Below are 21,234 nucleotides of genomic sequence, written 5' to 3' on the forward strand. Positions count from 1 at the left end.
AGTTCTGCTCCCTGTATTATAGCGTGGAACAGTGACACTGCAGGTTTGTAATTGATGTTGTCTCTCAATCAGTGCCTGAGAACGTCTATTATATACAATGTACATATATACACACAAACTAAAATATAAAGTTCCACATGTTCACCCCAACCCCCAACTATGCAGACGTAGCCCTTGTCAACCATCAACCACCATTACAATTACTTAAAATTAAGTTCCTTTTTTTACTCACATTGGTCTATCGTTGCCATATGTAAAAAATCTAAAGGGAACTACTTTTTAACAGAAACATTATTCAAAAATAACGAATTATAATAGTTTCTTAATTTTTAAATTTATATATAGGACGAACGGATGCCAAGACAAGTTTTGCCCGAACTTTGTGCGAGCAAAACGAATTTCGAACTTGTCTTTAGTGTTTTTAGCTGTCAAAATGTGACAGTTATCTGATTCGCCTATCAGCCCTAAAAATATTACAGAATTTTGACTTAGCTACCAAAACAAGTTTTTCACGTATTTTGTGGCAATAAAGCGAATTTAGAACTTGTCTTTTAGAGTTTCAGCTGTTATCCGATTCGCTTCGATTTCAGCCATTTCAGTGGGATATTGAGGCTAAAACCTTTAATAAACCGAACATCGGGAGGATTTTTCAGAATTTTTTTGTTGACTAACGGTTCTACATATACTGCGTCTTGAGTAAGTCGAATTCTATAAAAACCATATGCAAAGAAATACTCATAACTTCTTTAATATTTAATTTTAGAGTGGGATTGGATGCAATCTTCGCGATTTAATATTTAAAATCAATTTTTAACAATGACTGTACTCTCCGATTTTCTTGAATTTGTCTGAATTAAATAAACAACGATCAATTAAACAAATTTGAAGTTCTATTTGGTAGTGGGATTCGAATTATTACTATTTTTACAGTGTTTTATGTTTACTTTGCACACTTTTCAGATTTGGATGACAATACATGAATATAAAACCAAAAGCAATATGGGTCCATTTTTTCCATAGCCCATATAATGGTATCACGCGATTTCAGGTATTTTGAGAATTTTACCTTCATTCTTAGCCCGAATTGGCTGTAACTTGACATTTGGAGTTCACAATGGTAAAGACCCTTCCCCACCAAAAATTGTGGATATAGGTTCAGGTTTTGGTATAGCCCCCATATAACGGTACTAACCGATTTCAGACATTTTAAAGTTTTTATCAACATTTTCGGCCAACATTGGCTGTAATTTCTTTATGGGGTTCTCAGCAGCCAAAAAAATTTTATTTACTAAAAAGTTAAAAATAAGCAAGTAAGAACGGCTTTAAGTTCGGCCGGGCCGAACTTTTTATACCCTCCACCACGAGTGGTATTGAAGTAAAATGGAACAATTAGTTTTCTTTCATTTATGAAGAAGACGAAATACCATTTTTTCAACAATTTCGGTAAAACAATGTCGCAAACCTTCAAAATACTGAAATTCGGACGGTACCGTTCTATGGGGGCTATATCAAAACGTCGATCTACACCAACAAATTCCTGGCGTAAAGAAAAAAAGAAAGTAGGCTAAATAGCAAATTGTCGATATTTCAGTATGATAATGTGGTTAAAAACCTAAAAAATACCGTAAATCAAGAGGTACGCTTCTATGGGGGATATAGGAAGATGTGGAACTATACTGATAATTTTTTCTGGAACATTTTATAACCAAACAAATTTCAGTCGTTTCATTGGAATATTGAGGTACCGTTCGGGAGGTACCGTTCTATGGGAGCTATATCGAAACGTGGACCTATACCGACAAATTTCTGGCGGAAAGTTTCGTACCCTATAACGAGTGGTTTTATCTAGGGCTGAGGTAGGCTGAGTCGCTTCCAGGGTCGGCCTAAGGACCCATAAACCTTAAGTAAAACACGAGTGTTTAAAAGTTTAATCTTTATTGTGAACTCTTGGTGTTTGATGAATAATAATATATGTATGTGGATGCAATATTAGTTATAAGTTGAGATCGTTTCTGTGTTATTCGGCGTCTGTCGGACCGGCAGTGGCTCGGTAATCGTCTGATGTGGCTCCACACTAATCGGTTTGCTGTCGGCTCGGGGCAATCGGGTAGCTTTCGGCTTGGCAGTTGTCGGATGTGGTTTGGTTCTACAAGACTCGGGTTGCTGTCGGCTCGGGGCAATCGGTAGCTTTCGGCTCTGCAGTTGTCGGGTGGACTCGGCTCTACACGACTCGGCTCCGGGCAATCGGGCAGCTGTCAGCTCTGCAGTTGTCGGATGTGGTTCGGTAATGCTTTCGGGTGGCTGTCGGCTCGGCGGTCTTCGGGTGTATGACTCGATTCAAATTACAAATGACATAATTCGAATTTCAAATGAGATTCTCAAATTACAAATGAAATAATTCGACATTCAAATGGAATTTTCAAATTACAAGTGAAATTTTTCGAATTACAACTGAAATTATTCGAATTACATGTGAAAATGGTGTACCATTTACGATACCAGGTTCTGGAATATAAATTTGAATATATTGTCTTTAGTCCTTTATTGAGTATATACAGACATAAATTGAAAAAAATGCTCTAACTGCCGCTTTAATATTGATGACATGGTTTTAGTTTAATGCACTGAAAATACATAATTATACCCTCAGCCTTTAGGCTATGAAGGGTATATACACTTTCATACGGGCAAAATGTGCCTCATCGAAATAATGGTTTTAGACCCCAAGTATGTTTGGACGAAATGTGTTTCAGACAATTTGGAGTCGATTGAGCAATGTCCGTCCGTCTGTCTGTCTGTCTGGCTGGCTGGAGCGCACGATAACTCTCGAACGGATGAACCGATTCGGTTCAAATTTTGGCTTTCGTAATATTTTGCCCAAACTTAGTTTAAGTTCGAAGATGAGCTATATCGGTCCACTCTTTCCGGTACCTCACCCACAAAAGTTCGGAAATGTTCGGAAAATTTGTGCGCACGATAACTCTTGAAGGGAGTAACCGATTTGGTCCATACTTTGCCCATCGTGGAGCGTGTACCAGACTTAGATCAGCTTTTAATATGGACTCAATCGGTCCACTCCGTCGGGTACTTCCCACACAAAAATTTGGAAAAGTTCAGTTTAGGACCATCTCTCGAATCGCTTTGATTTTTGCTTTAGCTACTTGTATTCACTGCCATCCATACGACGGTATAAGTTTTATCAGGGGCAAGTACATACTTCCTGAGAAAATAGCCTGAAAGTTCCAAAAAAACCCCTATGACACCGTGTGAGGAGGTTGGAGGGCAAAATAACTCTCGAACAGGTCTGCCGATTCGGTCCAAAGTTTAGCCTTAGTAATATTTTGTCCAAACATAGTTTAATTTCGAAGATAAGCCATATCGGTCCACTCCTTCAGGTACCTCCCCCACAAAAGTTCAAAAATGTTCGGAAAAATTGTGCGTACGATAACTCTTGAAGACAGTGGCCGAATTGGACTATACTTTACACATCCTAATATATCTACCAGATATAGATCAGGTTCAAATATGGACTATATTTGTCCACTCCATCCGGTACCTCCCACACAAAATTTCGGATACATGTTCACTTTAAGACCTGCTTCCGAATCACTTTGATTTTTGTTGAAGCAACTTGCATTCGCTGCCTCAATTGCGATGGTAAAAGTTGTTTCAGGGGCAAGTCCATACTTCTTGAGCAAACAGCCCGAAGGGTGTAAAAACCACCTATGGCACCATATGTAGTGACTGGAGATCCACTTCCATAATGGTTAATGTCGATCCATTCCTTTTTTTATCTCCTCCGCATCTTTAATCATAATCAACATTTTTGTCGGTTCAAACGCCCAACATTTTTAAAACCCCCTAAATACATACGTTTTTTGGGAAAAAAGTTTCAATATATTCATGCTGAGGGTATATCTCTGTCGGCAAAGCCGACTGATACTTTTTTACTTGTTTTATAATATTGTTCTATATTGTAGCCATACAACCGCTTAATGCAGAATTGGGAAATGTTCACTCCTCGGCGAAAAGTAATGGATTATTATTATACCCATCCACGATGAATAATAAGCAAAATGAAGAACACCCAATGATTAGTGCAAAATGACATCACTTATAAAAACCACAAAACAGCGTGGTAGTGGTAAAATAAGTCAAAACCTTGGAATTTTCTTTAACATGGCAAAACCACTCACATATTTCTGATAGAAAAGCATTTGGAATGCTAAAAAATATAGTTCTTTCATTCTTGCTACAGGAAAGAAATTTTGATAACACTGTCGCAAAGTCATAATCCTTTTGTATACACAATCAATTAACTTATACCTGGCCGTGTACTCGATAATTTGTACTAATTATTACAAATGCTTCGAATTTTGGCAGTTGTTTAATGGAGAAGTTGCTGTAAACATTTTTTCAGCAACATTTAGTAAAGATTATCGAGTACAAGGATTTAACACCTTTTATAACAAATTAGTATTGTTGTATTGGATATAAATACATATATTAAGAAAAATATTCTCTGCAATATTGTCATTAAAGTTGCCAAAGGCACTATACACCAAAAAGGCGAAGATTTCAAGGAATCTTAATTTACAAAAAGTTAAATTTCACATCTGTCCCGTGTTTTGCTTACATCCTGATGTAAACTTTAAAAACGTTATATTTCTAGTTCTACGAGTACTTTCACAATCTGATTGGCTTTTTTTGTAATTTGGGAAAATTAAGACTTGTTGCATGGTAAATTGGTAAAACGTAAGGAAAGGAACAAATACGGGCAATGCCAACAAAAATGTGCGGATTGTCGTTTAAAAAAATCTCACTATTTTTTACACTTTCTTTATTTTATTTAAAGGTTCGGTATTAGCAATTACAATTTAAAAAAGTATTATAATATAACTACCACAAGTGATTTAATCATAGAAAATAATTTATTATCTTTACTATTCGTTAATCCGGACAATTGGATAATTCGGATACTGCCGAAACCTGTGGTGCAGGGATTATGAAGATTATACTGTATATATGGGAGCAATATTCAAATCTGAATCGATGCTTACCAAAATAAATAGGGATCGCCATAGGGCCAAAAAATCTCCAATTTTAATGCGAATTGGTCTATAAATGTGACCTGTACTTTGTTTTCGAAAAGACATGGCCAGATGGATAAGTGCGAATCTATGCAGATCATCAAAAGGAACTGTGGGTCTATTTCTTTTCCTTTTTCATGTTACAAACTCATTCACTAAGACATAATACTCTTAGGGTATTAAAATATAGTTATCAGTGCAATCATGAATAAAAATTCCGTGCGGAATTTGTTTCCTTTCCCCAATTCCACAATTTTTTATTTAAATATGTATGCCCATAACACTGTGCAGCTGCATTTTTGGGGGGTGGAAAATTTCTTTTGAATATGAAAGCCCTTGATGAGTATACTAAGAACCCAAAAGGAAATTTTCGCCATAGGTCAAGTTTCTGAGATATCGCGCGATGAAGTTTTTGATTTTTTCCCTATAATACTTGGGAAAATAGCTCCATATCTCTGTTTGGCGTTGTTGAAGCTTCGTTTTGAGGTGACATGTCTTCAGTCAAATCGATTGGCGAATCTTTTTGTAGAACATTTCATTCTTCTAACTCAATGCCTTTCATGTCCTTTTCGTCCTTTATTTCTTGAACCGTATTGAAAGTACCACAAAATGAGATTTTTCAGCATCCAAATATTCTACAAAAATGTTGCTCAGAAGATTTTAGGTACGGTTCTCTTTGACAACTAATCGATTTTGTCCCATTTTCATTGTCTTTTTTGACATTTAATCGGTTTTGGTTCAGAAATAAACTATGTTTTGTTTTTCTGTATATTCGTCATTGGTTATTTATTGGTATGTAGACATAACCATTGGTTATTGCTTATGTAGACATCTGGGGTGCTTCTGAAATATTTACCAGAAATAGCTACTGTAGTGATGAACACGTTAATAACAAATTTTCTTGGAGGATAGATCCGGTTATCTCAATTTTGGAACCGGATATTCCGACATTAAAACCGATTTTTGAACCGGTTTTAAGTAACCGATTAAACTTATATGTATACCAATAAAAAGCTTATAGAGTTGTCAATCAAATTAAATTATTTCGCTTCTGAAAACTTTGTTAGTTGCAGATCTAGAATAAAAAAACCGTTTTCTTTAACCGTTTTTAAAGAAAAATATCAATACGCACAAATATGGAGATCAAAGGCTGGGGGGCGAACAATTCTTGTTGGCGATGAAAGTCGATGAAGATAGTATTACGAACCCGGAAGGACAGTTATGCCGTAGGTCAAACTTCTGAGTTGTGGCGCGATCAAATTTCGTTAGGTTTTTTGTCATGTAGGTATGTATAGTTTGTCAAGAAAGAATTCATTTCGCTATAACACAGAAGTTTGACCAACGGCATAACTGTCCTTCCGGGTTCGTAATATTATCTTCATCGACTTTCATCGCCAAAAAGAATTGTTCGCCCCCCAGCCTTTGATCTCCATATTTGCGCGTATTGATATTTTTCTTTAAAAACGGTTAAAGAAAACGGTTTTTTTTTATTCTAGAACTGCAACTAACAAAGTTTTCAGAGGCGAAATAATTTAATTTGATTGACAACTCTATAAGCTTTTTATTGGTATACATATAAGTTTAATCGGTTACTTAAAACCGGTTCAAAAATCGGTTTTAATGTCGGAATATCCGGTTCCAAAATTGAGATAACCGGATCTATCCTCCAAGAAAATTTGTTTTTAACGTGTTCATCATTACAGTAGCTATTTGTGGTAAATATTTCAGAAGCACCCCAGATGTCTACATAAGCAATAACCAATGGTTATGTCTACATACCAATAAATAACCAATGACGAATATACAGAAAAACAAAACATAGTTTATTTCTGAACCAAAACCGATTAAATGTCAAAAAAAGACAATGAAAATGGGACAAAATCGATTAGTTGTCAAAGAGAAACGTACCTAAAATCTTCTGAGCAACATTTTTGTAGAATATTTGGATGCTGAAAAATCTCATTTTGTGGTACTTTCAATACGGTTCAAGAAATAAAGGACATGAAAGGCATTGAGTTAGAAGAATGAAATGTTCTACAAAAAGATTCGCCAATCGATTTGACTGAAGACATGTCACCTCAAAACGAAGCTTCAACAACGCCAAACAGAGATATGGAGCTATTTTCCCAAGTAATATAGGGAAAAAATCAAAAACTTCATCGCGCGATATCTCAGAAACTTGACCTATGGCGAAAATTTCCTTTTGGGTTCTTAGTATACTCATCAAGGGCTTTCATATTCAAAAGAAATTTTCCACCCCCCAGACTTTGAGTTCCATTTTGTGTCACAGTGTAATTAAGCGAATGTAGTAGTTTTCAACTTCTAACAAATATTGATTTTAAAAGAATTTCACTTTTTTATTATTATTTTCCGTGCGGAAAATTCAGAGGGAAATATTCATGATTGCCCTGTATATGTTATTTATATGTTATATGTTTTTAGCAAAATATGAAAGATTTTATGTAATACTAGCGGACCCGGCGAACTTCGTCTCGCTATTAAGGAATAAAATTTCATACCAAAACTCAATTTTCGATTTTTCCAATTTTCCTACTTTTCCAGAGAGATTTTCCAAAATTTTCTTCCGTAAAGACCTTCTCCTCGAAAATACGAATAACTGACAAAAAATTTTACAGAAATCGGCCTAGCCGTTCTCATTTTATGAATTACTATACATTTTTTACACCATTTTTATATATATAGATTCACTATTTTCATAGTCTTATTTTCTAGCTCATTTGTTATTCTGTCAGACAATTTTAGCCGAGCAGGAATTATGTCCCAATTTACATTAGGCGAGTTTACTTGCGGCAATTGTCAGTTTGTAGGTGAGAGAGGGTGCTGAGAGGCAAAGGGTTACCATCAGGGGTGCCAACTTGGTGGTTTTCCCGCTACTTGTGGTGATTTTTGACGTACAAAAACCACTGTTTAAGCATGAATTTCAACTGTTTTAAGGTAAAAATCGCTACAGACCTATGGTGCGTATGTGGCTGTAGCGATTTTTACCTCGGAACAGTTGGCATCCCTGGTTACCATATGCCTCACCTCTCTCTTCTACAAAATGACAATTGCCGCAAGTAAACTCGCCCAATGTAAATTGGGACTATCAACATATTTGGATACTTTCATTTTGACATTTGATGAGTTTTTGAACAAATTTGTATTAGAAAGCAACTTATGTTGTAATAAGAAGGCTGGGTTATAGGAAATTATCTAAGTTTTTTAGTCCACATTTATTGCTATGGCGGAATAATAATTAATAACATAATAATCTGCTAAGAAATCGACGTTTAACGGCAATAAACTTTATTTAGAACACTGTTTGATGATTTTCAAAATTAATTTGATGATTTTCGTAAAAAAAATAACTTGCATATTTTTTACATATTTTGCATATTTTTGCATATTTTGTGCATATGCAAAATATGCAAATATGCAAAAGAATAAAAAAATATGAGCCTGTCGTTGCATTCAGTTTTCTTCAAAACGAATTTCGGTCCAATCAGAATTTTCGTATCTTTATTAATAAAAAATATGCAAATATGCAAAATCCGATGTCTAGTTATAAAATTTGAAGTAATACAAGAAGTTTTCCGAGTTTATTATTTCTCCAAATATGTTATTCTTACTTTTATCTACAAATTTGCTTCAGAGGTCAGAAGAAGATTCGCATTGGTTTCAGAGATGTAGCACCGAATTGCTTTAAAAAGTGAATATTAAACCATGTTTAGATGGGGCTATAAAAGCTGTATCTGATACACCAAAACCAAACAAGGGTTTTTTGTCGTTTGTGTCTATACTTTCAAGAAATCCTCAGTCCAAATTGTTTGCATAAGATCACCTTGAAAATGTTGCACAGTGTAATCAAAGTACAGGTCACATTTATTGTCCGATTTGTACAAATTGGACAAGATAATTTTTTTTTGGCCAATGGACGAAAGCTATTTTGGTAAAAATCGGTTCAGATTTGGATATATAATTGTTTCACAGACATCCCAGACTTCTCTCATATCTATGAGTGTACCCCGATTCATATTGGCCCAATGATATAGGACCTACAGTTTATCGCCGTGCCTGGCCGAAGAATCGAACACACGAACTTCAGTGTGCAAGCGGGTGTGCATACCATAGCACCACGGTGGCACCCTCAGATTTTGATAGCTCCCATATATTTTTTTCGTCCGATTTTTGGTATTTGGTGCACCAATCACGCTATATATGTCCAATTTTGATGAAATTTGAAGCGTGTAACGGAATTAGGTCTAGAAAAAATGTTGAACAAAATTATATTGAAATCGGTTCAGATTTGGATATATCTCCCAAATATATTTTCGCCCGATTTTTGGGTATTTAGTGCACCAGTCACGCTATGTATGTCCAATTTCAATGAAATTTGATATGTGTGACGGTCTAGAAATAAATGTGCCAAATTATATCGAAATCGGTTCTGATGTGAATATAGCTCCCATATATATATTTTCAGTCATACACCAGACATGCCAGAAACTCTGTATCTGTCCAATATGTGACGCAATTTGATCTAGAATTAAATGTCTTAAGTTACGAGTATATCGAATTCGATCGATATTTAGATATAGCTCTCACATATATTTTACTTATTCACAGTTGTGTAAGGAATCATATTCTTCATGACACTCTATGCCTGATTTGAGTGATATTTCATTTTCAGATATAGATGTTGTTACTAATCTTTTGGTTGGGAGCATTCATGTACATTTAAGCATTTTTATAAAGAAAAATTTTGATCTTAGTTTTTTTTTATCGCCCATTTCTTTTGTATACATATGTAAGTGTTATTTGTGTTAAAATAAACGCTTTATAATTTCCTAACCTCTTGTCTATATACCTATATTATTATATTCTAAGTCATATTCATATTACACATAAAAAAGAACTGAATTGAAATTGAAAAATAAAGGCTTAAAATATCGCGATTTGAAGATTATATTCAATTTTAATAATAAACAGCTTATAGCGATATACTATTATAATGGAAAAGTATAAGAAAACAAGTAAGCAAAGGCTATAGTCGGACGGGGCCGACCACGTGATACCCTACACCACAACCTGTAGGAATTAGCTATGTGAAACCGCCTTGCACGCTGAATGTCCGGGTTCGATTCCCATCAAATTGTCTACGGTGGCAAAATACCCCTTAGTAATGTTGGCGATATTTCCAACTTAGGACACGCCGTTCGGACTCGGCGATAAAAACTAGGTCACATATCAATAACATAATAAGAATCCATTGATATAAGAGAAGCCTCCCTTGTCTTTACTGGGATGTTTGTGGAAAAATATATAAATTATACATTTCTAAAAAATATTCGAAAATTGGAAATTTCACAATGATTAGCCCCTCCTGCTACATCTTCAAATTGTCTTTGAATATCAGGTTCCTTTTTGGAATACTAAATAAATATATATACCATGCAATTTTGTATATTTGATATTTGGGAAAATTGCGAGATTATTGAAGATCTATCGTACACAAATTTTGCACTTGTACCTCACATATGCTTCGAAAATAGTTCATTGTGGGCATATATTGTGACATCAAAAATATATTTTATACCGGTAGAAATAACTAACTATGAATAGAAATTCAAAAATTTTGCACGCAAACAAATTTATAAATCCCAAAATTATTCATATTCAATTATACAGCAAAGAAGATAGTATAAGTCAGCTGCGCTAACGGTGATATACCTTCAGCCTCTAAAAATATATTTTTTTGCAACAGGAGTTTGCTTCAAAATACTAACAGCCTGTTCATGTATGTCGACCGAAAGGTTTCTTGCGCTTTGGAAGTAAAAAAAATCATTTTCTGTTCATGTAAACGCCTTCGAAACGAAAATCTATGCGCACGACAAGCCCTACGAAATAACACGTAAACGTACACTTTTCTATTAAATTTGGGTTTATGTATTTCGAAAGGACTGTCTCTTATAGCACTGATGGGCAGAAATGCTCTGCCTCACACACAAAAGTGTAAAAAATACATGAGTCTCTCGCAATTTGCCCATCAGTGCTTATAGAAAGAGAATGTCAAAATCACTCACTTGGTTTGTAGCTGCCGAGCAGAATGTAAACTCGCGAATAACACCGAAAATCTTAAAACAAATTTATGCAACACATTCTTGAAACAAAATAAAAATTTTACAGATACGTTTCAATGGCGCTTTCATTCATTATTTTGAAGAAATCAATTAAATAAAACAATTCAAAATACCGACACATTTTATTTTTCAAACAAAACAAATCACACATATTCCAATATTTGTATGTGGATTTTGTTTTCATTTCTCATTTGGCTCTCATTTATGGAACATAGTTGTACAAATGTACATTCAAATTAGTAGTATTTCGCATAGGATACGTAACGGCAGTCGCACGATAGTTTGCGAAATACATGAACGCATTTTTAGACGGAAGCGAGTGACTGCTTTCCTTTCGTACATGTTTCCGTGCGACATACATGAACAGGCGGTAAATTCTGAGTTTTGGAAATATTTGAGAATTATTTTATCAGATTTGTAATTTTAGTTGGAGCCGGCAGGGGGTTTTGGAACTTCTGGACTATTATCTCAGGAAGAATGACTTACTCCGGGAAAGGAACCAGAATAGGGACAGAAAAAGGACCTTCTTAAAAAAATAAAATAACAATCAAATGGATCCGATACGGGTCCTCAAACTGCACTTTTCTCAAATTTTGTGTGGGACGTACTCGAAGGACGGACCGATATAGTCCATATTCCCACCTGACACATGACTGGATGAAATAATACGATATGTAAAGTTTCGACCAATCAATCTGCTGAAAAAAATGCAAAACGATTCGAGAGGACTCTTAAATTTCCCTTTTCCGAATTTTGTGTGGGAGGTACCCTAAGGACCGATATAGTCTTATCCGATCTATATCTGGAAGGAATAATCCCAGCAAAATGTTTGTAGCCAAAGAAGTAGTTGAATCATGAGTGCAAGTGATTTCGGACTACATCTTTTTACGTGAAAGAAGTCATGATTTTTACTAGGGCATGGTGCAGTGAGGATACTGTCTAATTTGCTTCTTAAGCACACTTTTTGCATTAGTTCTTTGTAGTGAATAAATATACATTCCATGGAAAGTATTTAGAATTAATTTTTCGATTCATTTAAAAATTGATTCGCAAGCATGCAATTTGAGGATATGGGAGAAGTTAACATCTATTAAGCGAGGATTTTCACTGATTTGAGACCTCAGGGCCATTTGGAAAAGGTATTTAAAAGAGTTGTGGGAACTTCTAATAAATATTTATGGCCTCTTTTTCTAGTTTCGTTGAAATTACTACCAAACTCATGTTTTTGTAGAACATTGTTTGAAAAAACAGTAGCTTGATAATAGTTCGATAGTCTTAATGAAATTGAAATATAATGAATATAAAACAATGGAATATCTCAAATAAATCATTTTAAAAAGCGAATCAAATCAAATACTTTTATTCTAGAAAGTTAGCTTTTATTACTCAAAAATACCCAAAAACATCTTAAAACGCTTCTTGCATAGAGTCATGCCAATAGGTATAGGTGATAAATATCTAAAATTGATTGCTGACTTCTTTCACGTAAAAAAGACATGGGGGGTTATCATGAATGAAATTTCCCCGTGAATTTCGTCCTTCCGCCGTTGCAACTTAAAAGGGGGTACACACGATCAGTTTTGACTGTCGATTTTTCGAAATTATCGATTACTGTCAAACAGTCCAGCAACCACAAAATATTTTGTAGTTGCCTGATGACTGACAAAAGTGAGCGGCCACACTGGCAAGCAACCGATTATTTGGGCAAAACTGACAGTCAAAACTGATCGTGTGTACCCTGCTTAAGGGAGAAATTGAAAAAATTCACGGGGAATTGCCGTTCATAATAACTCCAATAGTCACTTGCAATCATGATTCAACTACTTTTTTGGCTACAAACAAATGTGCAGTCTGACATTTCTTGCACCTATGACTATCTTTTTGGATACAAACATTTTGCTGAGTAATTAAAATACCATAAAATAAATTGTTTCTTGTGTTCTTGAGCATTTTATTTGCAAAAAGTTATTATAAATGTAAACATTGCTAATATGTGAAAATTTTGTGAAATGGATTCAAATCGGACATTGTCAAAATGTGAAGAACGGAATGCATTTTTCATGACTCTGCGTTGACTGCTTCTAAAAAAGCTATTCAATTACTACTTCACATAGAACAACTTCAAATAAATTTTGCTGGGATAATATATGGAAAGTTTGGAGGCAGTTATCGTTCACACAATTTTTCGAAAACAATTTTAAACTTTTTTGGGGGAGGTGTGGACCGACATAGCCTACATTCGAACTGAAACAAAGTTTGGGCAAAATATTACGTTTTATAAAATTTGGTTCTAATCGGTAGATCCGTTCGAGAGTTTTTGTGCGCACCACCCGTTAGACATTAAGAGAGACAGATGAACGGACAGCGCTAAATAGACTCCAAATTGTCTGAAACGAATTTCGTCCAAATATACTTGGGGTCTAAAACCAATATTTCGATGAGACACATCTTTGGTCGTATTTTGTTTGTATCCCCTTTACCCTAAATCCTGAGGTATAAAATATGTGGTGAGGCAACTGAACTGAAAATTTCTTTGTCATGATAGAGACAATTTGTAGCATGGGAGGAAATTGTGGTCCTCTACACAAAACACATTATATATCAGGCAGTAGGTACGTTATCTAGCAGACACATCATTGCAATTTGCATCAGGGGAAAGATCAGTAGTTATTATTCCATATTACCGGTATATGCCCTCCAGGAATGAAAATATGGACCAGAAATACAATTTGTATATTTTTTATCAACCGCTAAATAATATCAGATCATCATGCAAAATTATAGGCATTTTCTTCAACCTAAACTCTTACCTCGTGCAAAATTTCGTGACTATTGAGCTATAATTTCCAAGCCAAGTATTTTTATATAAACTGGTTAATGGCCTCATTGACTGCAGTAGTTTACTTGAGAAAGTTAATTTTAATGTTCCCGCAAGATGTCTGCGCCACAATGACATTTTTCGCACACCTGTCCACAGAACTAATTACGCATGCAATGAACCTCTGTCACGATCTTTAAATGAATTTAATAACATATGTGTCCATGGCTTAGATTTTTGTGACCCAATACACAAATTTATTAGTAGTTTAGATTTAATTTATTTTTAGTTATAAGTTAATTATTGTCTGAAAGGAAATGTATGAATTCCATAGACTAAATAAATAAATTGCGACCTCTAGCGGGTTTATGATTACACTAACAACAAAAAACTGGATATATTAGGCTGTAACTCTGTTATCTGATCACGTACATCAACATAATTGACATCAATTGAAAGGTCAAGAGATCGTCTTCCAAATATAACTCACGAGTGGGGAATGTGTCTTTCAGGAACAAAGATATAAGCTGTTTATTAAAAATTTTCACAATTTTCACACAAAAGTTGTGGTCCATTTAACCCTCTAAATATTATCTGATCGCCATCTCAAATTGCAAACTTCTTCTTTGCCGTATACTCTTACCTTATTTAAAATTTCGAGGCGATCGGACTATTATTGCGACCTACAGAGCAGCTACAAAATCGGATAAAAATTATGTTTTTGGTTCATTTCACCCACTAAATATTTCACGATCATCACCAATTAAAATAACGATCTATTCTGATGTGAAACCGACCTCCATACAAAATTTCATGACGATCGGTCCATAATTGCGGCCTTGATTACAATTTATAATGGACAGACGGACACACGGACGGACGGACACACATCTCAAAATCGCTTTATCTCGATTGGTATACCACATTGGGGGTCTCCGACGAATATTTCACGGTGTTACATGAATTTTTCCCAAAACAAACTTATAATACCCTTTCCACATAGTGGTGTAGGGTATAAAAACTGCAATGTAAAACTTGTATACAATCGGTGTGGAAACTTTTTTGACGATAGGAGAAAAGTGATAATGCATTTCTTAATATTTTTCCAAGCTCAATACGTGGTGGTATTTTTGATATTTGCAAAAAATCCAGAAAAGTTATAACCCTAATGTACATATGTAATTCAATTACAAGCGGTAAAAGTAAATTTCCAAGCATACAAGGGCACTTTCAATATTAAGTCTCACGCCTGTTTTGTACGTCCCTTATTTTGCAATCAGTTAAATCTCATGGTTCTTCAGTAAAAATAAATGCGAATCAATTAATTAAGGAAGTCTTGTAAGACTGTATTTTAACATCCATAGTTGCTTTTTGTTTTTGTTAATTTAATTTAGTACTTTCTGAGTAGTTGTAAGGTTGAAATAGTTTGTATTTAGATTTATAAATAAATAATGAGCATTAATAAACCAGAGTTTTCAAAAAACGTGACAGTAAAATTGCCCCTACGAATTCCATTGCAAATGTTTTTCTTCATGGGACTTTCGATATTTGATGGACGTAAACATCATTGTATATTAACAAATTGGAAAAGAAAAAGAGTTTGCATCTTTAATATAACCATACTAATTGTTGTAATAATAGCAATTTCTGTACATAAACACAATCCACCGTATGGTGATAATTTTGGAAAATTTAATGATAAACTTAAATTGGGTGTAGTACTATTAACCCATCTGGTGATATTATGTGAAACCTTAATAACACGTCGACATGTTAATAAATTCTTCAAATTGTACTTGAAGATCCATTCAAAAACATTTACACCACATAAATGGTTAACTCAAGTGAGAATATTTTGGAAATTATTTTCCTATGTAGGATTTTCCATTGTCTTAATTTTAACAGTGGAAATCACATACTTAATACAGGTTCTCGATAAGCATCATTGGTTGGTGTATTTTTCTTCCTATACACCAAGTTTATTCATTTGTCGTTGTCGCTTTTTGCAATTTATAATGTATTTGGAACTTATCACGGTGGAATTGCAAAAATTGAATAGTGAACTTTCACAGTCCGGAAAAGCTACGGAGAAGGTGCAGCTGGAATTTTACGAAAAAATTATTTACAAAGATTTGACACAGTGGATGAAACGATTTGAAGACATTTACGAACTGAGCAGTTTGATCACAAAATCAATGCCCATTTCTACGCTGGCAGTATTTGTTGCAGCCTATATAAAGATCCTATCAGATTGTTATTGGTCATATTGGGTGATTTATGCAAAATTTGAAATTGATGGTAAGATTACACATTATATATTAAAATTGTAGATTTTGTAATAATTTTTGCACATTATCCTATAATGGAGTTATGGGTTTATACAGTATTTTTGGTAGAAACTACTAACAAACCAACATTTACATGATGGTCACCCAAAATATTTTTTGGAGCTCCTGTCCTCTATTTGTTTTCCATTTGATCCCAATACCTTATATATGAACCTTTATGGCGATCGGTTAACGTTAACCCATTCCAAACTAGCGGTCTTTGTTTCCATAGTAATTTCTTTGAGACCAAAGGTGCATTTCACGAAAATTCTCTAAAATTCACAATTGTGGTCCAATCGATAAAAGAACCTTACCACTTCATTTTAGTCGCTAAAAAAATGAAACCTATAAAAATTCGTGAAAATCGGATCGGATTTTGATATTGCTTCAATATGTATATTTCGCCGATATGGCGTATATAGCATTTCACGAAAATTCTCTAAAGACCGCAATTGTGGTCCAATCGATGAAAGAACTTTACCAGTTCATTTTAGTGTCTAAAAAACGAAACCTAAAAAATTTGTGAAAATCGGAGCGACCCATAGAAAAAACAAGCACATTACAATTTCTCAGTCTATTTTCATTAGTCTATGCTGTAACTCATTGAGTGCTAGAAATATCAAAATGAAAATTTGAAACAAGATTAAATCTAATTTATAAAAAAAGTTACGCCACTCTTTGTGTAAATAGCTGTATGTATATTCCTCTTAGGACTTCTAATGAATATTGAAAGTGTTTTCTTTAACAATGGACTTTTAAGTGCTTTGTCCGTCATCAAGCATTTCAATTGAAAAAAATCATGTTATAAAATATCTCAAAATTTATAATTATTAGTAGCTGGTTATATATAAAACAAATTTCTTATGTTTTTTCCAAAGACTGTGTTAGATATTTAACTTGGTATGAGGGTATGAAGTTGTTGCACATAATTCGTATTAGAATGGTCAAATGGAGCAAAGTGCACATTTTAGAGGTAAAAATATATGAGTGCCCGGATTATTGAGTTAAAAAAAATTATGGGTGTCCGGATAATAGAGTCTACAGTGTACATATTTTACCCCGGATAAACGAGTGCCAGGACTATGGAGACTGTACTCAATAGCTTTTTGCACTAATGAATATTTTTTGAAACAAACGAGTTGTGATACGAGTTTTTTTAGTATTTTGCACTTCTATAGTTTATTTTTTGGGGTTTGAACGTTTCTAATATATAGAAAGATATAAAAAACACTCATATTTTGTTGAAAAATATAAAAAACTCGAAAGTTTAACTTTGACCCTAAATTCCTCTACAACTACTACGCCAAATTTGACCGTTTTTGGTTCACTGGAAAAAGATGAAAATAAATCTATCTGTTCAAAAGTTGCAGCATTTTGACCAGAAAAAAAAAACGATTCTGAACCACTGTGCGTTGCAATGTGTTGCCGCTTCCATACAAAAGTGGACAAAAATAGAAGGAGTTGATCTAGGTTGATAAATTTTTGCACAAGTACTTATGTATGATGTTTATAGCCCCCATATATATCTTTCCCACTAATAAATTAAAGTTGTTTTAATAAAATATTAAAACAACGACTATGGGATTAAGCCTGACTATTTTGAAAAACAAAATAGAAGTTGTCATCCCAAACAAAAAAACGCCAACCCTCCTAATTGTGAGACCGGGCACCGTCGAAATGTTGTTTATTGCTGTAGTATGCAATACCAACAAATTAGTTATGTGTTTTTTCATTGAGAATCGACGAACGCATAGCAGTGGGAAAGATTTGGTTTTGTTTGCAAGTGAAGTTGCTAGAGTTTAGGTAGTGCCAAAGAAATTCTCGATCAGAGTGTTTCTTTGCGCACGTATCTATTTGAGCTAGCAATTGACATTTGGGTATAAAAAGTTTCTTGTTGAAAAACAAGAAACAAGGGAACTGATGAAGATCTGTGGCGAGATCTGAAACTATAGTATTTCCTGCCTTACCCCTTGGTAAACATCGCCAATTTTTCCCACTAATAAATTAAAGTTGTTTTAATAAAATATTTAAACAACGACTATGGGATTAAGCCTGACTATTTTGAAAAACAAAATAGAAGTCGTCACCCAAACAAAAAAACGCCAAACCTCCTTTCCTCGATTTTGGTATAACTCGGTAAATTTTAATTGGATAGCCTTCAAATTTAATATGTGATATTTTCTTAGCCCCCCTGGTCAGTTTTCCGAGTTATAGCAACATTGGTGAAATAAATATATGGAGGTTATATCCAAATCTGAATTGATATGAACAAAAAATTTAATTTTTCATTCCTGTAAAGTAAAAGAAAAGGTATAGTTTTCATTAATATCAAATTGGCCAAGAGCCAAGGCGGTAATCAAAAGATCTACTCTACGAAACTTTAAGAATTCATATTTTTGATCAAATTTAAATTTTTAATTCTTGATAACGGTACTTTGCCTATGTCCAGTCGATATCAACTTATTGTACTAAAATTGTATATTTATATCCCACCCATCATATCCCTCCCCATCAAATATTATATTTTAATATTATCAACAAAATTTTCAGAATTAGTTATTTTAAAGGTCGTCTCATTTTCATATGACAATCGCTTTAGATTACCTTAGGAGATATTTTTCAAATTGAAAGACCCTATAACTTAATTATGGATGCACATATCGACAAAATTCTTTCAGATTCGAGGTATCTGATGTGTTTACTGTAAGAAAGAAGCGTAAACATATGTACCGTTTGACAACAAATGTATTGCTAAGGCCAAAATTATAAAAAAAATTATATTAATTGTTCGCTTATGACAGCAAATTATGTAAAAACTATACGGTTTTTTGTTCACAACTCTTGTTGCTTGTCCTCTAAACAATATTCCGTCGAAATATACAAAGTTTATTTGTAATTTATAACAAGTACGGACTAAAATAAAACGGACTAAAAAATGTTTGTAGTCATTATGCATTTTTATGACTTTTGAGGCTAATAATGGACTAACAGTATTGAATGTGATAAAGTTCAGTGATAATAAAAACCGTCGTGGAGGGTCTTCAGACAGGTGAAAAAGTATGAGACCATATTTACAATAAACAATGAAGAATCGGCCGCAGACAAGTATGTACCCAGCAAAATTTGAAGGTGGGGGTTCTATGCGATGACGTGATTTCATGTCATATTTTGCATTGGTTAAACGAAGTCGTGAAAGATCCGATCTTTTCATCAGCATTTGAACCCATTCCTTCGATCCAATAAAGATAATGTTTGTGTTTTTTTATTTACACACTATTATATTTTCTTTTTTTTTATCTAAATATGTTTTAAGCTATATAAGGTTTATTATTTACAATGGACTTGATGTTGTCGGAGACTCGAAATCACGACCAAAGTTGTTAAAATTCTCGTCTTGATGTTGTCTTACAATTCATGTTTATCATACAAGTACGACTTCTAAACAATTGGTGTTGTACCTAGCTCGAAACGTCGTTCAGACACTGCAATAACAATAGAATCGGGCTGCACACTTTGGTATTATAAAAATTCCCTTATCTGTTCTAAATCTGGCATAGAATGAAATCAATCAAATCTCGCTTCTCAAAATTTGAACAAAAAGTCCAAAAAGAAAAGGAACAAGCATCTGAAAAGAAAGAAGTAACGACTTTTGGAAAGAAAATGTTTTAACTTAAAAATCAATTAATAAAGGCATGGGTACATACGCTGCCTCGACTGCTTGCCTTGTTGCCTGCTTCATTTGTGACATAACAAAAATAGAAGAATAAAGAAGGCCGAACCAATTTCGAACAAGGTTGCCCTATTCTTTTTTATTCTTTTATCAGAAGCAAACAAGGCAAGCAGGCGAGGCAGCACCTGTACTCAGACCTTAACGCATAAATGATATTTTTCTGAAAAATTCCCTCCTCTCATTTTGTTACATATGATTCTCTAGAGATCCCTAAAAAGCAAATCGATTTGTAGATCCATACGTAGCGATATCATTTCTTCCCGAAATGAAAGAGTATACATTTCCAAACTTTTGTTATAAAATTGAAAGTAATTCACGAACAAGAAATTCGTGAAGGAGTGCAGATGGAGTCCATGTCGAAATCTGAACTGGTGTTGGGTATAGTGACGGTGATAAATTGTAATTTTTATATAAGTTTTTTGCTGATACATTAGTTGTAATTATTTCATGTATTCGTTTGAATTAATAAAGAGTTTTGTTTGTCATGAAAATCATATTTAAATACAGCATTTTTCATTTTCCAAACAAGACTTGAAATTTTCATGCCAAAGCATTGCTGAAAATGACATGTCAATGCATTGGTTAAAATGACATGTTAACGGATTGGTTAATATGACATGTTAACGCATTGGTTAAAATGATATGCTTAGGATCCAAAAAAGAACGTCATATTTTGGGGGTCAGGCTCATATAAAATTCATGAGTGAAAATGACAAAAAGATGGCATGCCAAATCACTTGCACCCATGATCCAACACATGATTTGTCATCGAACATTTTGCTAGGCAAAGAATGAATATTCGACTCAATACGTATGTATATATTTCCCTTTGTCAACATCAAAATACTTCTAGAAACTATAGGGGAAACTAGACCCTCATTGTTGTATTTGGAACGACGTACAACAGAGCTCTATTTTCTCTTTCAATAGTATTGGAATGACTTCATTTTTACTAAATGGATATATATTAAACTCTGCTTTCATAATAAATCCCAAAAAGTGCGTCAAATCTAATAAAACCGATCAAATATGGAAATTATACAACTTTTAGAAAAGCTGGAATACCGAATTTTTGGGTACTATATTACGAAGCAAAAAAGTATGCAAAATCAGGTTCACGGACATAATA

Source organism: Musca autumnalis, unplaced genomic scaffold, assembly GCF_047663935.1.
Source record: "Musca autumnalis isolate F117 unplaced genomic scaffold, ASM4766393v1 scaffold_2, whole genome shotgun sequence".
In the NCBI taxonomy this organism is placed as follows: Eukaryota; Metazoa; Arthropoda; class Insecta; order Diptera; family Muscidae; genus Musca; species Musca autumnalis.